This window comes from Lonchura striata, chromosome 7 (genome assembly GCF_046129695.1).
Source record: "Lonchura striata isolate bLonStr1 chromosome 7, bLonStr1.mat, whole genome shotgun sequence".
Classification (NCBI taxonomy): Eukaryota; Metazoa; Chordata; class Aves; order Passeriformes; family Estrildidae; genus Lonchura; species Lonchura striata.
Window position 1 is genome coordinate 11,078,925 of NC_134609.1, and position 21,108 is coordinate 11,100,032.

General features: G+C 35.7%; 1 protein-coding gene across 3 annotated transcripts in view; it reads right to left on the reverse strand.

Annotated features, from left to right (window-relative positions):
- The window catches only part of LRMDA (leucine rich melanocyte differentiation associated), a 606,948-nt gene that overhangs the window by 571,220 nt on the left and 14,620 nt on the right, over positions 1 to 21,108 (reverse strand). The window contains exons 2-3 of one of the 3 annotated variants that reach the window (XR_004148500.2): positions 13,427 to 13,562; positions 12,171 to 12,311 (exon numbers count right to left, since the gene is read on the reverse strand). The exons of the other annotated variants lie outside the window; for them this stretch is intronic. The gene's annotated coding sequence lies outside the window, so the exon portion shown is untranslated. Of the gene's footprint in view, positions 1 to 12,170; positions 12,312 to 13,426; positions 13,563 to 21,108 lie in introns of those variants that run through there. 3 annotated transcript variants of the gene reach the window in all.

The following is a 21,108-nucleotide window of genomic DNA, read 5'->3' on the forward strand; positions in this document are numbered from 1 at the left end:
TGCCAGAAAAGCACAATTTTTACATTATAGTGACTAAGAATAAATACTAAATAATAAATATTTGGAACAATATAGTATTTCCACTTCTTGAGCTTTTGTACTTAAAAGCCCGAAAATGTTTTCAATTCCATGCATAGAGCTGCTCTGAAAGCCACATTAAATATATTGCCTTTGTTTGTTTAGGTTATGCACAAATAAATATTGGGATGACAGTTAAAGACACATCCTTGAAGTAGTCTACCCAATAAATTTGGAAAGAGAAAGACGAGGAGGAGGAATAAAAAAATCCAGCTGTATAAGATTCTCTTTGTTGCCTGCTTGTTAAGGAATCCTTCTGGCACAACTGAGGGGATTATGAATTCACATGTGAATTTATCCCCTATTAAACTTTTAGTGAAAGGGTCAGTTAGCAGGAATGATAAAGCTCAAGCACACCAGTCACATGCTGGTAGAGCATCTGTGACTGACCCTGCTCAGGCATGTCCCTGGTTTATAGCTTTAACATCAAGAGGAAGCTACAGGGACGGGCAGAAAACAGTCCACTTGTGAAAAGATTGGAAATAGTACAAAGTACAGTTTCTCACGAGACAAAGGCAGTGTGACTTCTGGTCACACTTTTCACCTTTTTTTTTTTTTTTTTTTTTTTTTTTTAAAAGAGTGCACCAAGGAGGACAGAGCAGGTTAATATCTCCCATCTCACTGGCAAGGGTTTCATCATCTCTTAGCACTTTGGCCACTCAGCTCTTCCTCTTTTTCCACTCCAGCTCCTTTTGCTGGGCTACCTTAGCTTCCAAACAGCATCCCAGTCCCACACAGATCACTGCTGTACAGGTGGTAGTTAAAAATATAGAGCAACTGCTGATGCTGAAGCCTGGTCAAAATTTACTTACACATCATCTCAATATCATATACTTTCTTTTTAAAATTTATATTTCTATTGCTATTATGCAATGTAACAGAGAAAACAATCAGAGAGGACAATCCAAGAGGACAATCCTGTTTATACCTTCCTGTGGTTGTGTTATTTCTATGAGAGATTTGGTTCAAGCTTTTGGGGAGAAGGAAAATATACAAAGGCCAGCAACAATACAGCAGGTACAGTCATGATGCAAGACTCATCTTTGTTATGACAAGAGGTTCTGTGGAACCAGTCTGCGCATTCTCACCAGTCACCACATCCAACGTCCAGGTGCCCTGTCACCTAACTTGTCTTCTTCCAAACTCTTGGGGACTGAGCATTCTCTAGAGTCAAATGAATCTGACCTTTTCCTAATACTCCCCAGCTGCAACCCACACACAGTGTTTGAGCACACACCTTGGCCTCTAAGCTGTTCCAGGGTCCCTGTGACAGGCCTGCAGGCTGGCCAAGACCAGAACAGGGAGGGATGTACCTGCCAGTGCAGCTCTGTCCTCAGGACCATGTTGGGAAACATCTGCTCCCTTCCCCAGGTGTGTGACTCAAGAACCCAGCAGCATGCTCCTCACTCGCCTGCACCTGCAGGACCTAATGGGTGCAGTATTTCCTGTTGAGACTTTCTGAAGTCTTGATGTTTTAGGAGTCAGTGTTAATAAGGCAGACACATTACTTGGCAATTCATTTTGGAAGTCCTATTAGTGAATTATTTTGCATTAAGTGATGTCACAGTTGAGACAGCCACAATACAGCGTCACCACACAATGTCAGAAAGCTTCAGCCCATACAGAGTAACACCATCCCACTTCAGAAAGCTGCAAATGTCTGCCCCCTTGTTCTTTAGCCCAGCCTTTCATAGCCCTGATTGCTCACGCAGTGCCCCTGTGAGCCTCTGCTCCCTTTGGTGTTGGTCAGTGCCCTGCTGTCACTGCTGCGCCATGGGGATGAGCCTCGGCCACAGCCCCACCCCAATCACCACAAACTTTGTACCTACAAAGTGACACAAATAAAAAGATAATAATAAAATTCTGACCTTCAGAAAACTTTTATCAGCTTTACCCATAATGTGAAATTATTTTTCACAGTTATTCACAAAACGTAGATAGGGAAACCTGGATCATACATATTGAAATTGCTTTGAGGTAAAAGAGAAAAACTAGTTTAGATTAAACATGCCTTCTGCTCACTCCCCACTCCAAGTAACCCAATTTTCTATAGTTATACACTTGCTTTTTCTGCCCATTGTGGCTTGATCAAAAATATCCTTCAAAAAGGCTTCTTTATGCTACTGGGTCAGTTTCAGTCTGCAGCACAATTTACATAACATCTATTTCTATTTCCTGCAAGGATGAATAGCCGAGAACTTCTGCCAAATATTTGTCTATGTAAGTTCAGACTTCACTTTTGTACCATTTTTAGCCATCATTCCAATTGCTTCCACTATTAATGGAAAGAAAGAAATGAACTTAGTTACAACAACTGGGGTATTAATTTATTTTGTTAACTTTTTTCATATTAAACACAGAGTTTTTCTCATGTTTGACAGAATACTTACTTAGTCATATTTTTCTCAAGTCTTGTTTTTAATCTTTTCCAAATGGTCGATTTTACTGTGCTGTTGATGCATATGCAATTCCATGTGATGCAATTGCATTGCATGGCTTAATATATGAAAACAACCAAAGATCAGAACATTTAGCACCTGCAAAACAATCTTCAATTACTGTCTTTAGCCAGATAATAAACTAAGTAAATTACAGCCATGTGCCATGCTAATAAACTAACAGCAGAGGATTGAAAAATGTGAAAACAACTTTTAAAAAGAAGTGGTTATTTAGCATAGTTTTACATTCAGGAAGATGGGACTCTTTGTATTATTTTAAAGGACAGTGTGCAATCTGTAAGACAATTAAATTTTGTACCAACTAATCATCAGGTGACAATATTTTTATATCATAATGAGGCTATAGCTAAAAAGTGCCTTCACCATTCCAGGCACTGCTCAACTGCTGGGTTTTTTTCACCCACACAAAAAGAAAGTGAATAGCCATTGAGATAATTTAAATATCTTCTTTTATAAAATATAAATAAATAAAGTAAGCTTTCTATTATACAGTTTGGAGAATTTTTGTTGTCAGAATTTGTCTTTTTTTTATATTTAGAAAGAAGACTACAATGAAGAAAAGCAAGTGGGTTTGCCATCAAAAGCATTCATTGCTCTGACACACAAACACCTGTCAGTGGAAAAAGTCTTCAACTTCTTCAATTCTCTTTACTAGGAAGAAATGCGTATGAAGCTTTCAGACTATTTTCTTCCAGTGTTTTGAAGTACCTTTCAGTTCACATGAAGGCTAACAATTGCAAAGAAGCAGAAGAGAAGGAAAAACTGGCAAAATGGAAAGACTGAGGAGCAGTGAAAGCCTCCCTGCTTATAGCTATTCTTTTGTTGAACACTCATATGGCACACCCATTTTAAATACAGCACAAATTATATACAAAAAAAAACCCAGAAAAAATATTTCAAAAGTTTAATTCCTAATGCACATTTCTTTCCCTGCAAATATTTTCTCCTGAATGAGATTTACACATTAACAACACAAATAATGAAATATTTAATGAGCAACAGTAATAGAACACTATTTATATAAAATTACAATTTATATGCAGGGGTTTTTGTATTTATATAGCAATTTCTAATTACCTTATTCAGTGTGTAACTACAAAATATAGTAGACTAAGTCAGTTTTATAGATAATAGTACTCATGAAATAAGAAGCAACATTTTTATAAAGTGTATGAAAAATGTTACAGATTATTTTGAAAACACTGTTGCACATGGCCACATAAAGGGAATTAAGTTTGCTAATTTTATAAGAAAAAAATCCCAAAACATCTCTCTTTCACTAACATAAATTAAAATCTTTACAAATTTCACATTAAAAAAAAAGAAAAAAAGAAAACTTGCAGAAGCATCGAGCCAGCAATCTTGTAACAGCAAAGCCTACTTCTTGTGGATTAGTAAACCCTCACTTACATCTGATAAAATAGTTCTTCCTCCAGCTCTCCTTGCTTAGCCACCCCTATCAATCCAGGGATACCTTCCTTTTCTCTGAAACAATTACACTTGAGGAGTTTTGAACTTCTGGTGCAGACTAATCCATTTAACTACAGAAGCACCTTTCAAGCTTCCATTTGACACAAGTCCATCGTTCATCATTTGCTGGTGCATATGCTTTTTGCTGACAGAGCTCCATTACTAGAAAAAGCTCAGTAAGTAAAGCTGATTTGAAACAACTATATATTATAGATAGCCTGCATGAGACACGCTGATTTTGAGTCTAGAAAATCACCACATAAAAAAGGAAGGGGGGAGGGGTGGCTGAAAAGAACTATTTAATTATTAATATACTTTCACTTCTTACCAACTGCTGCAATGTGATTTATTAGCGTTAATTTGCAATTTACTTGGGCATGGGAAGAGAAATTTAACTCTATACAGTGAAGTATATATAAACATGATTTGGAATTCTTGGACCAGAAATGTTTTTGTCTCTAATTAACACCTCACTAATGTTATCACAGATCCCTATCAACTTTAGCATGATGTAAGATCAAGCTGGAAATCAATATGCTGAACCATAAATTCTGCAGCACAAGCAAGAATATATTTGATTCTATTTTTTGACCAGTGACATAATTTAGGTAACATTAACAAGGCATTTCTGTAGTGTATTTGGCAGTAGTAAGTGATTTACCAACATGCATTAAGGTTCAGCATTTGGTGTGGCTTAGTATTTTAGCCTCTATTTTACAGATTCAAGTACAGGGCAAGGAAGGGGTAAGTAATGTACTCAACATCCACATTTTCTTATTCATTACTTTGGCTAATAAACATTATGGCTACTGGTGGTGGGTATAAGGTTTCGCCAGTTTGGCTGTGCTCACTCAACCATCAGATTTTCTTTTTTGAGACAGAGTCAAACAACAAAAAAATAATCAAATTAAAAATATAAGGAGTGTGGTAATGAGAGCTGGTAGCAAAGTAAAGGGTCTATCAGTGAAGTACTTCACAAAGTTCCTTTAAGGCTCCAAGAGAAAAAGCACTTCCATGAAACCAAGGAGGTACATGCTCAGCCTGAATGTCAAGTAATAGTTATATCCCAGCTCTTCAAAGTGCCTTGCTTTAAAAAGGGATAGAGTCACCTCCCCTAACATTCACAGATGTTGGGCCAATATTTTGCGGAAAGAGTGAGACAGAAAAGAAAGACAAAAGAAGTAGCTGAAATAATAACAGACTTCAGGATCTATCTTTAAGGTAAAGCCAAATAAGGCCTTTTCCTTCAACCAATATTCTTCTCTCTTCACTGGAATGAAAAAAAAAAAAAGTTAAAAATGGGAATGGAGATGCAGAGTTTGTTGTATCCTTGAACAGGAATTAACTTCTATGCCTCAGTTTGAGAGAATGGGATTTCTAAGGCCTACCTACATTACAAATTTTTGTACATTATAGAGGAAGTTTTTTCTTTTCAGTTTGTAAGCATAGTACAAAGAGCAACACATGGAAGTAACAGCCAGAAAACATCACTGGGATAAAAATCAGTATCTTGATACTCCATGATTTCTTGGACATTCGACTTCTCTGGTCCAACAGATTTGTTTGTTACCAGTTACTTTAATCAATAGGAAGTATTCAATCTGCTTATGATGAGCTCCTTATGTAGATATTGTGAACACTTCTCCCAGAAGACTCCATAGGAACCTGGTGTCCTCTTTACCCTCTTCAGCCTAGATGTTAAAGAAGCTACCTCAGACTGTTTCACATGTCATACAAGCAGCACAGACATGCCTGAGGCATCTTAGTTTTCAAAAAAAGTTTTTTTGAAAACTCATTTTCAAAAATTAGTGTTTTCTCATTTCACAGTATGCTTGATACACCACAATAGCAAAGCTGGACTATTCTTGAATACCTTAAGGAAGTTCACATTTATGCACACAAAAACAATCTCCAAATTCAGGACAAGAAACTTGTTTCATTACGTCCTTACCTCCCACACTGGAACTCCTGGTAACTATGCTCAATTTCAGAGTATTAAGTTCAAAATAAAATGAGAGTCCTGTTCCACATATTATTTCCCTGTTATCACCTAAGGAAATGAAGAGACAGGGAAAGTACAATGTGCACTTTACTGATGCACTTTCTAATAGCTAATGTGATAACCTAACTTAACTAAAACAACCTAATTATCTTCAATCCTAAGGAAATACTCTATTTCCCCTACCAAACCACAAACACAATCTTTCTATTTAAAGAAAAAAGCTGGTACACTAGCATGTGGAAAATGATGTTTACTGATTAACAGGTATTTCATTTAGAATTATTCAGAATTTTTAGTATATCTTAATGAGAGGTAGAAAGCATAAAAACTGCAGATGGAAAAAAAAACAGGAGCGGACAGCAACAAAAAACAAAATAGAGCTCAGATGATCAGAGTAATACAGAACAGACAGTAACATTTCTGAGGCAATTAGAAAGGAAAACATCCCGCCTTGAACAGGGACAAAACTAGTGTTTTCCAAAGCTACAGTGATTGCCCAATTATTCCTCCCTTCTCCTCTGTTTGAGCATCAATTTCAGACTAGTACAGGAAAACTAGGTTAACATGATCTGAGGAAGCTTAAGAGGAGTTTTAAATGCTCGCTTTTATAAATCTTTATTTTAGTGAACATGACATGTAAGCAAGACAACAGCTGCTACCAACATTCATTCTATTTCTAAAATATAGTAAATGAGTTTAATACCTGTTTTAATCCTCAGTATCACTTTCATATTTTTTTCATAGATATAGAAAACAAGCACTTAAAATCTGACCTTCAGTGTTATCCTAATTATATATTCCATGTTGGCTGGATATTAAGTTGTAGAGTTGAATAATTATATTAGTTTCTAAAGAGTCTATCTTACTTAAATAGCTTATAAAATATCATGGCTCCATCAAGGGTGTATTTGTACTTATTAGGAAACATAAGGAGGAAAAACAATACAGAAAGTCAACCCAGACAAGTTTGAAAAAGTACCATAGCACTCAATAAAAGAAATATTGTTTCCTCACTACTGCTTCTGTGCTCTTAGAAGTTTGAATGAGCTACACATCCTATAGCAGCTGTTCAACTCTCTGCTACTCACATTCTCTTAAAAAAATAAACTCTTCAGCAAGCTACTGACCACATACATAAGTACTGACCTTCCAAAGAATGAGATTACCTGTAAAATATATAAGAACTATACACTATTTCAGAAAATACACCTATTTCCAAAGAATAAAAGTAAGTTTTCAAAACTTTGTGTGCACATTTGATGTCATGTTTTGCTAAGAAAAGAAGTCTCCTCACTGAACAATCCTTCAAGTTACACAAGAAACATTTGCCTCACACATCTTTGCCAAAATTGAACTCTGAAATTCTAAAATGCAAAATATTGATCCTCTATTAAAGTAAAAAAGCTTTACAATCCCAGGAGACAATCTAGAGATGATCCATCCTGTGTTTCACCTCTTATACCCACTAAAATGGGAGAGTGAAGTACAACACGCTTGCATCTGACAAAGATTGGACCTAAACCTACAGCATGTTGATTTACACAGTCATCAAAATCCTTGCTTAAACAAAGGTCCCTTCTGTTTCCATGCATTTTAGGTTGATTTAAAAAATGAAATTATTACAGGCCCCATTTTGCTACAAACTGAGAATGTGCACATTCTTTAGCAGATTACTCACAAGCATGGTCAGGAGTAATGCATATAAAACGGCTAATGGCAATGTTACTCATTTTTTATTTACTACACAAATAGAGCAGACTAAAAATGAACATAAGGTCCTGCAGGGCAAACTCTTTGTTCTGTAGATATAAAAACATTGCTCATTAAGAAAAAAAATCAGATGCAGCAGCTACATTAGAGAGCAGTTAAGTGTGTAAAGAATGGAAACATACATCAAAACACAAATAATTCGTATTTTCTTGGTAAAATCAACAGTGATACTGACGTTATGAGTCTCCTATTTTTCATTTGGTTGGTCTCAACACTAAATTATTAACAGTGGACTATTCTACATCAGTCAAAAAGACTGAACACGAGACCTTTTGCCTGAGGTTAGACTCTGAGACACTCCAATCAGCACATTTAAACTCTTAAATATGATGTTGCCTTCAGTATTTTTTTCTATCTAGCTTCAAGAGCAATTTATGAGCTTATGAGAGACAGATGCCCAGAGAGAAAAAATTGACCTGTCTTTTTCACAGGACGTGCAAACTTCAAGAACCTTGAACCTCTCTAATCCATCAACAAAATACTTGTCTTCACTTGCCAGATGGGTATTTGTAAAATAAAAATAAAAGCCACACACAATATTGAGACTAGCAGGCAGAATTCCATCAGAATACCTATGTGGACCAGAATACTCTATGTGCATATACCTGCATTTGTATATTCATGCAAGCAACAGCGGGAGAACAATTGCAACAGAAACAGCATCAGCATTACAATGAAACCTCTCCAATGGAGAGTTTACCCAGTTTGTTACAATAATAAAGTAGCACAGGTAGGAAAGCAATTAAAAATAATTTCACAAAATATTTTTAAAAAGAAATAATGTTTGCTTCAAAGAAGAGATCAGAGACTACAATGCAAAAGATTTTCGGCAGTCAACTTTTCATAATGGCTGCTTACATGTTTATTTAAATGCTTTTCTTGAGAATTATATTGTTCATTATGAAGATACAATCTCTAGCTTAACTCTGTCAGAACAGCTAGAAATGTGGAATACAGTGTTAAAGCGTTACTTTCTAAATAGTAACAATGGTTAACATATATTTGCATATTTCAAAAGGTCACAGCCTACTTTTATTACAAACTGCACATACTGATAAATCCCAGCTCCAGTCAGAGGTCAGCAAAGCATGTTTGACTGGCTTCTACATACTTTATCTGCCTCCATGTGTACCCAAGAACTGAATACTGGAGTGCATACACATCTACAAAGTAACTGTGATCCACCAGCCTTCAATGTTTTTTTACCTAAGAGAAAGCAATCCCTGAAGTAGAGATGCAATATGTACTCTAAGCATCAGAGCTCTCTGATAAAGAGGTTTTCAGGACTGAAGGGAAATTTATATGCTTAAATTACCACACCTGCAATAGAATTACCATATCTTTTATTCTTTAACACTCGACTGTTCACAAAATATCAAATGGTTTTTCAGGGAATTGCTCTCTTTCCCTCTCATGTAGTTTACCCTATAGCAGGTAACTCAAGAACATGCTATCCCCAAATATCTACTTCTTGCTGGCAAATCACGAGGAGGAATACACCCTGACTGCTTGCAGTTATAACACTTACTTAAGAATCAAAATAAGTGGAGAAGACAAGATCACACTGAGTTGCACCTTCGTAGTATAAACAGCAGAATCATAAGTCCCAAAATACTCACAGAGGTGCAGCATCATAAATATATGCTTATGAAAAGACTGTCACAGTTTAACATATGAAGATCACTACACCTTTTCTAGTTTAAGACAAGTTATATTCACATCCAAAGATGATTGAAAAGCTTAAAATCTAAGCTTTGCCAGACTGGAAGGCTGAGATGGTTCAAATGAGCATTGTTTGTTGATTGTTGCTAACTAAGACTTTAATCTTGTTCAAAAATCTTTTGGTCTAAGAGAAAGAGGTAGAAGATATTTCTTTAAACTGGTGTGAGCTCCCCTCTGAACCAACAGCAATTTGGCAAGGAAGATGAGCTGGCACATCAGAACACTCCATTAATTCATGAAGACCAGTAGCTTCTCTGTAAAAATATTCAAGGCCCTAATGCACTTTGACAAATTACAAAGGTTATTAAAGGACAGCTTGTGGGAGTATAATTGCTTTGTGACTTGATCACTATTAACAGAAAGAACATTGGTAGAGAGTTAACAGCATGAAACATGAGTACAGGAGTCCACCAAGATCTTGACTCAGCAAAGCACATTAGGACATTAATTCCACTCCTGTATTACAAAACAATTAAGAACATGGTTAAGTGCATGCTATATGACTGTCACTTAACTGGAGAAAAAAAACAGCCATCTTTTCCGAGGCCAGGACAGTCTATATCACAGTATACATAGATATATATACTATACAGACAATTAGTACTGCTATGATAGCATTTGTTTTCTATAGGTAATTAAACAATTACCAGCTTACCAACTTTGCTGTAATCTTTATAAAGATTATGTTGAATAACTCACAAGATGACTGAAAGTGTTCAAGGACTTCATCTCCAAAGCTCTGCCCAGAACATTCAGGGTCTCCCTCCACCACCCCAAAAAACCCAACATTTTCTGCATGTATCAGTTTCTCCATGTTTCTCAAAAATACTTACCAAAGCTGAGGTGTAAATCAATTTATATTATAAGAGTTCAATGGTTTAAAAATAGAAGAAGGAGGAATACCAGAGAGAAATCTGACAAGGTTAAAAGGAAACTAGGGAAAGGTTGAGGCCTACCAGATATTAAATAAAAATCAATCACAACGTTTCAAGAATTACAAAGATAGAGCATACCACTGCTCAAAGTGAGGGGAAATGATAGGACTCCAAATCACATGGCAGCACTTGCTTTGTACAGAAATAAGACACATTAACTCTTACCTCCCTATGAAGCACTGACTCATGGCAAAGGTAGGGCAAGAGATGCGATGCATTGCACTGAACAAGCTCAGAATTCACCATGAGCCAGAAGCCCCTGCCTTACTCAAGGACAACCCTTCCACATACCAGTGAGGCTCCAGATTTTGCTTTTGTGGGGCAGCTGTACCTTCCTTCTTAAGTTTTTGCAGCGGCAAAACACTTCATACGAACTCATGGGAAGCATCTTGCCTGACACAACACAGAACTATCAAGTTTCAAACTATTTCTGGAAAGACTGAGTGCCGCTGCAAACCCTTCCCCTTTTCCCCACAACAGCATTATCTGGAAAGAAAAATGCACACATGGTATATAGAAGGGTATATAAGAGAAATAAATGTTTAAATATTTACTTGATATCAAAGGTCCAGTCTATACAACAGGGAAACAATATTCAAAAAACAAAGGATTGGTCATTTGGAATAGTCACCACAGTCAGCTTTGTACCATTGGCACAATGGTTGTACCATTGGTTTGAGAGGTTTTTAGCACAGATGTGTTGTATAAGCAGTTATTTTTATGCTACTTTTCTTTTAGTAAGAAAGGATGCATTGGGTCCTCAGACACTAGGCAGAGTGCAATTGTCTATTATCCACTATGGAAGGATCAAGCAGTATTTATTAAGTGCCAATTTAGGCATCACCCCAATTGGTACTGTGTATTTTGTATTTCCTTGGTGTTAAGAATTCCAAGAAATTGAAAGAACTTAATTAAACAGTTGTAAAAGTCCATATTTTACCTAACTTCAAAGGAAAAGATTTTACAAGGTTTACATTCTCTCTGGAATCATAAGTATGCCCAGCAGCCAACAGACAATTGGTGTCCCAGCTCCCTCAGTGTCTCACCAAGATACTGGGTTTTGGACTGAGAATTTTGCTGAAGTCTAAAACTTACTCTAAGTCATCACATCTTTCCAACACTCACATAACTAATCTCACCTCCTTTTCAGCCTTACTGCCTAGAATTATCTGTAAAACTAGTGTAATCTACCTAACTTATCCAGCCAGGTTTCTTTATAACTGATTCAATGTTGGAATACATTCTGTATTTTATTCACCTGCTTTCTTCTCTGCTGATGCAAATAATATAATCTCAACAAATACTGTGACTGGTCATATCTACAGCATTTGATAGCCAAAGTTCAGTTTAACTAAGTCAGATGTCCACAAATACTGTTTGAAAACACTCCAATTTTTAAGTAGACCAAACCAAACTTAGTAGATGCTGCTGCTACAGGTTCTCAGCAAATGAAACTTACTACCTCTGATTAGAATTTGCAATGAAATGTTGTGGGAGTCAGAAAATCAGTATTAACACCGCTATAGGTGGGTACCTCTAGTCTCATAGCAGAGATTATTCTTGTATTACATCGACCCACATAAAGCTGCTATGCTTAATGACTGAAGAAAATTTGTTTAACAACCATTTGTAGCTAGCATCAATATTAAGATCCCTAAAGAAAAAGTACAAAAGGAAACGTAGGGGTGGGGCAGTGGGGGTGGGGCAGAGGCAAGAAAAGTCTGAACCAGGTCCTTCAATAACTATTCACTGATTCTTTATTTCCACACCATAAAAAACCATCTTTCACAAAACGGATTTGCTTGGGTAATACATGATGTCAGCAAAAATCATATTTTCATCTTTTGTCAGTGCCAGTAGTTTTCTTGGACTTCTCTGAAGAAGGGCAGAAAGAAAAAAAAATTAAAATAATACAAAATTTAAAAAAGCAGAACAAAAACTATCTTCCAGCTTTGATAGAAAAGAATCTTTTTGTTCCAAAGACATTTTGTCTTCACGTAACCCACCAGCATCCTCCTGTAGAAGTCATGCAATGAGAAAGCATCACAAAGGGTTATCAAAATGCAAAGTCAGTATCAATATCAACTTTATACTCTTTCCAAGCATGAACTTCCTTTGTTATGTTATTTCCTCTTCAGTGAAGTAAATTAATACTTGTTCACATTTAAAACAAGAATTAATGTCATCTATGCCAGGACATTGAGACCATTTAATAGAAGGACAGCACTGTGTGACGGAAGTCATGAACTGAAAGTAAGCCAAATGTAAATAACAAAGACAAGCATTCAATCTCCTCTACTTTTGTCCCTTCTTTCTGGCTTTTATGACATTGTGTACTGCTTTTTGCTTCTTCTTAGTCAACTAATTATTATTTGTCCACTAAATAAAAATTTGTTTTTATTCTGATTACAATTCTCCACAATGATCTCTGATTAGTACACAGCAATCGCTTTACAGGACTGTGACTGTTGATGAAGCATTCATGAGAAACAACAAGAAAAAAGAAAAAAGCCCTTAACATAAGAATTAAGTTTAATACACTTTAAGAACTTTATTTCTGATGGGGCTCATGAATTATAGTAAATGCCATGGTATTTACCTTCCTCCTCTACAGATATATAAAACATACCTCATTTGTATGCTGATGCAATATGATTCCTGAGCCTCTTAGTTTAAAGTTCATGACCATAACATGCATTTTTATTATATTAGACCTATCCACTTTAAAAAGGAGAGAATAACAACATGTTAATTTTAATTTTCCCTCCCTAGTTTTCAAGTATGACTCTTCTGACACAGAAAGCAGACAGAAAATGCACCATCTAAAACAGACTCACAATAACGAATAACACATATTTGTGAAGAAGTTCTACCCTGATGTAATGAAAGCAATAACTGTCCAATTGACTTAAAGAAAAACCAAAAGTACAGTTATGTGCTGTAGAAACATATGGTTGGTAGGTACTACATTATTATGTGAGATAAGATACCTGGAAGCAGAGGAAAGATTTTTGCAGTCACACAGAACAGAAGAATTTGTAGAAATAAAGTGGAAGCCAACACAACTGTCCATCACTGGGTCATCCAAGGTAGCAGTCACGCAGCACAGGAGTGATTTGAGAAGAACTGAGTAGAGAGCAATCAGAAAGGTTAGTAAAGTAGAGCAGCACAGGAGTTCCCCATATTTGCAAACCAATACACTATCATGAAAACATATCAAAGCAAACAAGTGAAATACCCACCCTGCACACTTCAAATAAACCAGAATTCTGGTAAGAGCAACAAAGCCTGTTAGAAATGATGACACAGGACAGGAGATCTCAAACTACTAAAGAAATATATAGCAGAGCAAAAACATTTCTGCAAGCTATTAAAAACTTAAGACTGCTGTTAGTTTATGATTGAAATTTACATGTTGAAATTTCTCAGGCCTTAGGTTTAGTTTTTCAAACATCCAAGGAAAAATAAAAACAACATTAGGCTCACATTAAATGAATCCTCCACTAAGAAAAACACCTCTATGACAGGAAAATATAGATTATATACAAAGGCTGGATGTAATAAAGTTACACAGATATTTTTGTGAATTGTAATTGGTTATGAGATTTAGGCTAAAACTGGATAAGCTTAAATCAGAATAATAAACCTTGCTCCTTTTAAATAACCATGAAGCACTAGGTAGACCCCATACAAATACTGAATGTATCCATGCATCTGCATCCATGCTTGGCTTAGAGAATTTCTAAGGAAATCCCACACCAAAACCAATGCAAAAAAGCACAAGAGGAAACTATTCCTGCAACTTACCATCCAAGACACTTCTAGAAATTCTGCAAGTGACAAATCATCAGTAAGGCTTAGACATTTCACCAAAAGGCCAACATTCAACTTTACTGAAATTCCATCTTCAAGATCAGTTTACTCTCCCAGTAGGAATGTTTCCAACACCCAGTTTGAAAGCTTCTGCTATTGTCTCTTGTATTTCAGAGATAATATGCTTAGGGATTCTTAGTAATAATTTCAGTTTAAAACAACTTTGAGATTCTTCCAGAAGTCAGCTAAAGGATGTTTGGAAGCATTAAGCAGGAAGAGAACCTGCTAACCACAACTGAGAATACTACTGAAAAATATACTCCCAGAAATAAGAAATCACAACAAAACAGAATTAGTATAAGCAGGGGGATCTTGCTTTAAAGGAGATTTATTCTTACAAAATTCCCCAGGTTTGCTTATGCAGCTATCAAGATGTGGACAATGAATTTACTCAAAGTAGCCTATGCATATTAGGAGACTGCTTTATTTTTTATACTAGTTGCATGCAGATGTGGATGTAACTTTAAAAGCTCGCAATATTTTCACAAAAACAGGAAGACACTAACTAAAATCTGTGATTAGTACTCCTGAGTACTATCAAACAAATTACTTCAACAGTTACTATTTCAATAGTTAGAAAGCAAGTTCAGAGTTGCAAACATCAGCATGTAAATTTAATAAATATGTATGAGGAAGATGGCTATGGAAAGAGTACAAGATCAGAAGACAGAAAACTGTTTAGCAGCACTCCAATGAAGTACTGCAGTACTCAGGAAAAGAAACTTTTGTTTTTAAATAATCCCCCTCAATAGTCCTGAAATAGGAGCACATAAAATGTTTGCAAAGTAAGCAAAGAACACAGTACTTTGGATTCAAACATTAATCTCTGCTAATGTAACAAAAAAACAAAATTATGCATAATCAGATTCCACCTGAAATCTCACCCAGATACAGAAAAATAGTGACTACAGGTAATTTTTTATTAAAATAGCTTTAAGAGCACCCAAGTGACAAAGGATTTAAAAAAAAAGCCAAACAATAGGAATAAAACTTAAAATGCTGTTTACACACTGATTGTACAGGAGTGGGGGAAAAAGGGTGAATTACTTAGAGCAGTGTTTTGTTAAAATAATTGTAGTCTCACACTACTGTCTTCTCTGCTGAAATGTAATCTGAAGAAGAAAAAGAAACTCAAACTTGCACAACCAAAGTTTTTATAGGTCACATGGGATGTCTGCTGCCATGGACCAGATGTGAATAGGAAAAAGAAAGTGGTCAACATATGATACCAAAAACCAGTGCAGTTTCAAATATTTTAAACATGATGTCAAGTGCATTCAACAGGTCTACAAATGCACTATATTAGCCTAAATTTAGTAGGTGATAATTGAAATCAGAGATCCAGTCATTACCACTGACATGTTTCTAAATACTACCCAATAAATTTTTGTCTGTTTCAGATGCTGTATGACAGCTGGCAGTCGGAAGGGGAATCACCCAGAGGGTATGAGCACACACATGTACAATGTCCCTGTAGTCATATTCCTGCATCTTCCCTTTCTAGAACTAATTGAACTGTGACAATACTATCATATAAACACATGCTCCCCAAAGCAGAATTCTACAAGCTTCATGGCATCTTCCTGTAAGCACTGGCCATGAAACAGGGTAGTAACCTAACTAAGTCCAACTGTATGTCCTGCATATGAATTTTCATGATCAAATTAATTCAGTTCTGTTAAGAAACCAGATTTGGCATCCCTACTTATTCTTCCGATCATCTCTTAATTTTTAGTTAGAAAATTAAGAAATAGAAGAAATAGAATCACCAATAGAATATACAGTCTTAGCCCACATCTTTTTTGCTGTTACCTTTGTTATATCTATAGTTATATATCATTTAACCAAAAGGAAACAAAAATTTCTTCTAAGTCTGTACCACATCTTTCTATTTAGTCTCTGATGTATCACCACCTTGTGATGCATCCACTATCAGATAATAAAAAGTGTAGCCAAGTGACACATGAGAATAAACTATCTGTAGGATCATTCCAGATTTGGTTAAGTGGACATGTGTCAGCCATTACTTGTGCCCCCATGCAGAAGTGGTTTATGCAAGTTGGTATGAAGAGCTGCTAATTATATTTGGCATGTGCAGTTGATCAACAAAGCCTCCTCACAACTCAGTTCTGCCATCTGTAAAATGGAGGCAGTGTTGTCTTCCCACTTCTCAAAGGAAACTGAACTTCAAAGCACATGAAGAAAAACTGCCTGAGAAGTCATGCCTGGCATTTTAGATACCAACAGCGTGGCTTTTGACTGGAAATCTAAACATCTACTTAGAACCAATGAAAGCTGGAAATGAAAGAACAAAGCTTTCACTAAAAACTTACAGGTATCCAAGGCTCACAAACCTTTATATACAAGCAGCAAACACTTCTTGGTTTTCATAGATTATAATATTTTAAAATATTGTCTAGCAAAATTAATTCCAAATAACTTTGAAAATACTAGCTTTTTTAATTAACAAAATACAAATAGACCTTCAAGAGAAAAACAACCTTCTCTCTTAGTATTCTTTTTATAGGAAGTCTATTTACAGAGCAACAATACTTCTATCCAAATACTTAAAACAAAAAAAAAAAGCTGCATGCTACTCATTCTCAGCTTTTTAGACCCTAACACAGAAGACTCATGAAATTACTAGCACCTATTAGAAGTATTAAAGTATTAGAAGTATTAAAGTCTGTTACTGGTATCAATAATTAAATTTACAATTGATACTAATCATGGACTGGAAGTGAAAGAGTCAGAAGATACCTGGAGATAAACAGAGAAGTTAAAGACAAAAAAAATTTGAGAGCACCACATTAGATGGTGGGAAGAGGAAAAAGTTTGATATTTTTTCTGCTACTCAGTTGCAAAATGCAAGTTAAAAAAAATCAAAAAAAGAAAACACAAATTCTATGAAGTTATGAATGACAATTCTACCTATATTAACTATATCATAATTCAGAATATCTCAGATTTAATATATTGACAGTTCTATTTCAAATGCAAAACCCAACTAACTTTAAGACTTTTAATAAATTGCAGTTCAGAGACATCCCACAGATCTAGAGTTAGTCCTTCACCAGATTGTGTCAACATAGCCCTCAAAATGCCTCAAGTTCAGACAAGGTCATTTAGAACCCAAGTGACAGGCCATTTGGGAAAGAGGGTGCTACACAGTGAGTGTCCTGTACAGCATAGGGTTGCCTGTAAGAGCTGCTGAAGATAAAAGTGCCAATATGCCTTTCTTATGACTTTTGATATAAAGTAAGAAGTAAAACGGCAGCTTTTTATGACATTTTAATTCTATCCCCTCTTTCTACTACCTCCATTAAAACATTTTCCTCCTCTCTTTTGTGCTATCCAAGATTAAAAAGTCATTTATTGCAATAAAGGGATTTAGTGATTTGGGAGTAACTTTTATATACTGTACACCCTCTAGACACCCTGAAACTATGTTAATAATTTTCTTCCTATTAATTGTCTCATCAACCCACAGCTGGCTATGCTTTTTATTTCATTATGTTATTCATCAATCTAAAATAGAACTATAACAGAAAAAGAAATTGGAACAGAGCAATTTCAATATTTCAAAACAGATGCAAATCAACACTAGAGATGCTACACAGCATATTTTATTGAGACAATTCTATACATGTTTGAAAAATGAACTTGTAATAAACTCATATCCTGTGAAGATATGTTTTTCTTTCCATCTTATGAGCTAATTATGCCAACACAACATAACGTTTTCCTAAATGCCTTATAAACTGACCCAGTTACTCAGAAAGTATTATTTTTAAATTGATGTGATAGATGCAAACTGGAACGTTCGGATTTCAATTCTGGCACCAATTCCCAGATCCCCTTCCCAAGTAATTTAAGGACTTCCTCCCAATAGTTTTTCATATTCTTTTAACTGACATTTTATCTTTATACAGTATCTCAGCAGAATGAACATGCACTAAAACAATGACAGCCCTTCTCTGGCTGTCATCTCTCATTCTGGCAAAGACAGATGTCTTACACTGGCTTATGCCAATAATAGAGCCGACAAAAAACAACAGAGACTACCTGCCTCTGATGTAAAGGCACCAATTCACATTTGTGACACTCATTTGTCAATTAACAGATTTCTTCCATTGTTGACACATGGGACTTAAAAGATGTGGGCTAGAATGTGATGAATTAAAAAAGACAGATGAGTAAGCTATGAGCTGCAAAGTAATACTATAATGTGCTTTAGATAGGAATATCAACTGACACCCCTGACAGGCCATACAAGGTTTTATTTCATTTTGCTCTGTATCTAGGCTTCATACTTTGTCTTCTTTGTTCTCTTTTCATCAAGCTCCTAACATCTCATTCTGACAGCCAGAGACATTTAAGGCACTTTCGTTTCAAATGCAAGTTAGCATACTTGATTTGTCATTAAAATGCAAAACGATTGCCATTGCAGGTAAATGTAGGTATGCTTAAAAGGATGTATCTGAAAAGTAAAAGCTGAAAACCATTTCTGGCTGCTTTGCTTAACTCTTTCACAAGCCTCAGTTTTTACGAGGCAAGTGTTACTGTGCTGTAATAGAAGTGTAGCAGCACCTGCAGTTTGATACAGGGTACATTTTAGTATATTTAGATAACATAAAATCCTAAAGTTATGATGTCAAACACAGAGAGGCACTGTCAAGTTTGCACATGAAGCCTTAGCACGACTCACACAAGAATGTGAAAAGAGTCTCTCATGTAAAGCTTTACACAATAAAGCTTTACATAGGGTCAAAGATCTCTACTACACAGACACCAACGAGGAAAAGAGGGGGAGAGTTGTTTACTCTTTTTAATACACTAGTTGTGGTTGGATTCGCTGGAATCACCAGAGAGGGAATTTCAACAGTAATTTGTTTTCTATTCCAATGCTCACTTTAAGAGAGATGAGGGTGTTAACATAAATAATTAATTAAATTAATTAATACATACACACACAAAGTGTTCTGTAGCAAAAGATGAGGACAGATTTTAAAATTTTGCAGAGAAAGAGACCTGCACAGGTTGGGCATAAATAACACTTAGCTTTCTACATAATATGCATAGATGTGAATGCACTCTATGATATGAATAAGGTTATTTCTAGTCTATGAGATAGATTTTAACATCAAGAATCTCAGTGTTCAGCATACAAAATCTAGTGAAAAGAAATATCTATTATTTTCTGCAAGTGGTTTAAAAATAAGAAGAATATAATTTAATTGAGTAAATTTCTTGACATAGAGCTTAAGTTCAAATATTTGATATTAGGAACATTTATCATAAGTTTGTACCTACATATCTTTTTATAGACTTTCTTTGTTTTTTAACTAGGGAAAAGAGAGGTGTGAATAAGGTTTCACTCCATTCACTTGGGTGCAGAAATCTTTTTCCCTAGTTTTGTTTTCCCCCTAAGAATGAGAACTCTGGAAATACAGAGTCAGGGAATCACACAGAAAACCCGATTTAGATTATAACATCACAGTACATTGAATACAAGGCAGAGAACCTGAAACATGTGATCTTTCTGTGTATAGAATGAAGCTTATTGATCATTTCTGATGCTATTCTGCCTACTAAGGTGCACCTGCTACAATACAGGAATTATTTATTCATTCCATATTATAGGATAGTAATTCGTTCCATATTATAGGCTGTGCTGTAAATACAAATATCAACTTTACAACTAACAGCTGTCTTGATGGGTTTCAGTACTACAGTTTCTACCCACATGAGTCTTAAATGCTTCCAGTGCACTTATGTCCCCACACAGAAAGAAAATAGGAAAAAAAAAAAAAAGTGCAAGATTACCTTAAATCTGACTTCACCATTTCACTAGGTTTTAAAATACTAGGACTACAGCAACCTAGACTTTCATATGCTATACTAAAACACACAAAGAAACACTTGTCCATTCACTTTTAGCTCAATACATTTGTTCTTTCTTCCTTCACTGACAAATTACTAGGAAGTGAGACAAAATCTACAGTAATGCATTAGTGCATCCTTAATTTTAGAAACTTCTTTTCTTCTGCTCAATCATTTAAATGCAGGTGAACCTCTTGTTTCAAACCACCTCTGGCTGCAGAGTCTATAATTCAGTCACAAAGTAGTGGCCCAAATTAAATAGGTTGAGATAGACTCTCATTAGACGTACGTCCAAATTTCAAAAGCCCTTTTATTAGTGGTAGTAAGAGACTATTTGATATGACTTATTTAAAATGAAGCCAAAGAACTGACAGTGAAAGAAACTGAACTGCCCTCTGACATTCCCCACTTAGACTGGCAGACAATTTACTAATTGTGCACCTGGTAGAACTAGAACCAGTACTGCACATGAACAGAGCTAATGGCTGGCTCCCATTATAAGCAACACAGGGAACAAAAGAGAGACCACTGGCAAGAAAGCAGGAACCTCATGTTCCACCTGCACCCAAATCTCTCAGCAGCACCTTCAGCAGCCTTCTGCTGATTTAAGGAGATGAAGGCAGTGGGGAGAAAATGCAGAATAGAGTGAGGGAAGAAAGTAAACTGGACACATACACAGCCTCTCCCTTAGTTGGCTTCATTTCCATTCCTAGAAAACACAGTACTTGAAATTTTTTCCCACAGCAATTCCAGTATATTCACCTTCAGATATGACTGTTTCTGTGCTATTCCAAAGCACTTTGCTGTCCAAGATACAGAGTGTATTAAATGCAATATAATAGGTAGAAAGTGTTCAGATCCTTGAGCAGCTGTGATTTGAACATTCACACATTGGACTGTCAAATTATCTTAACAT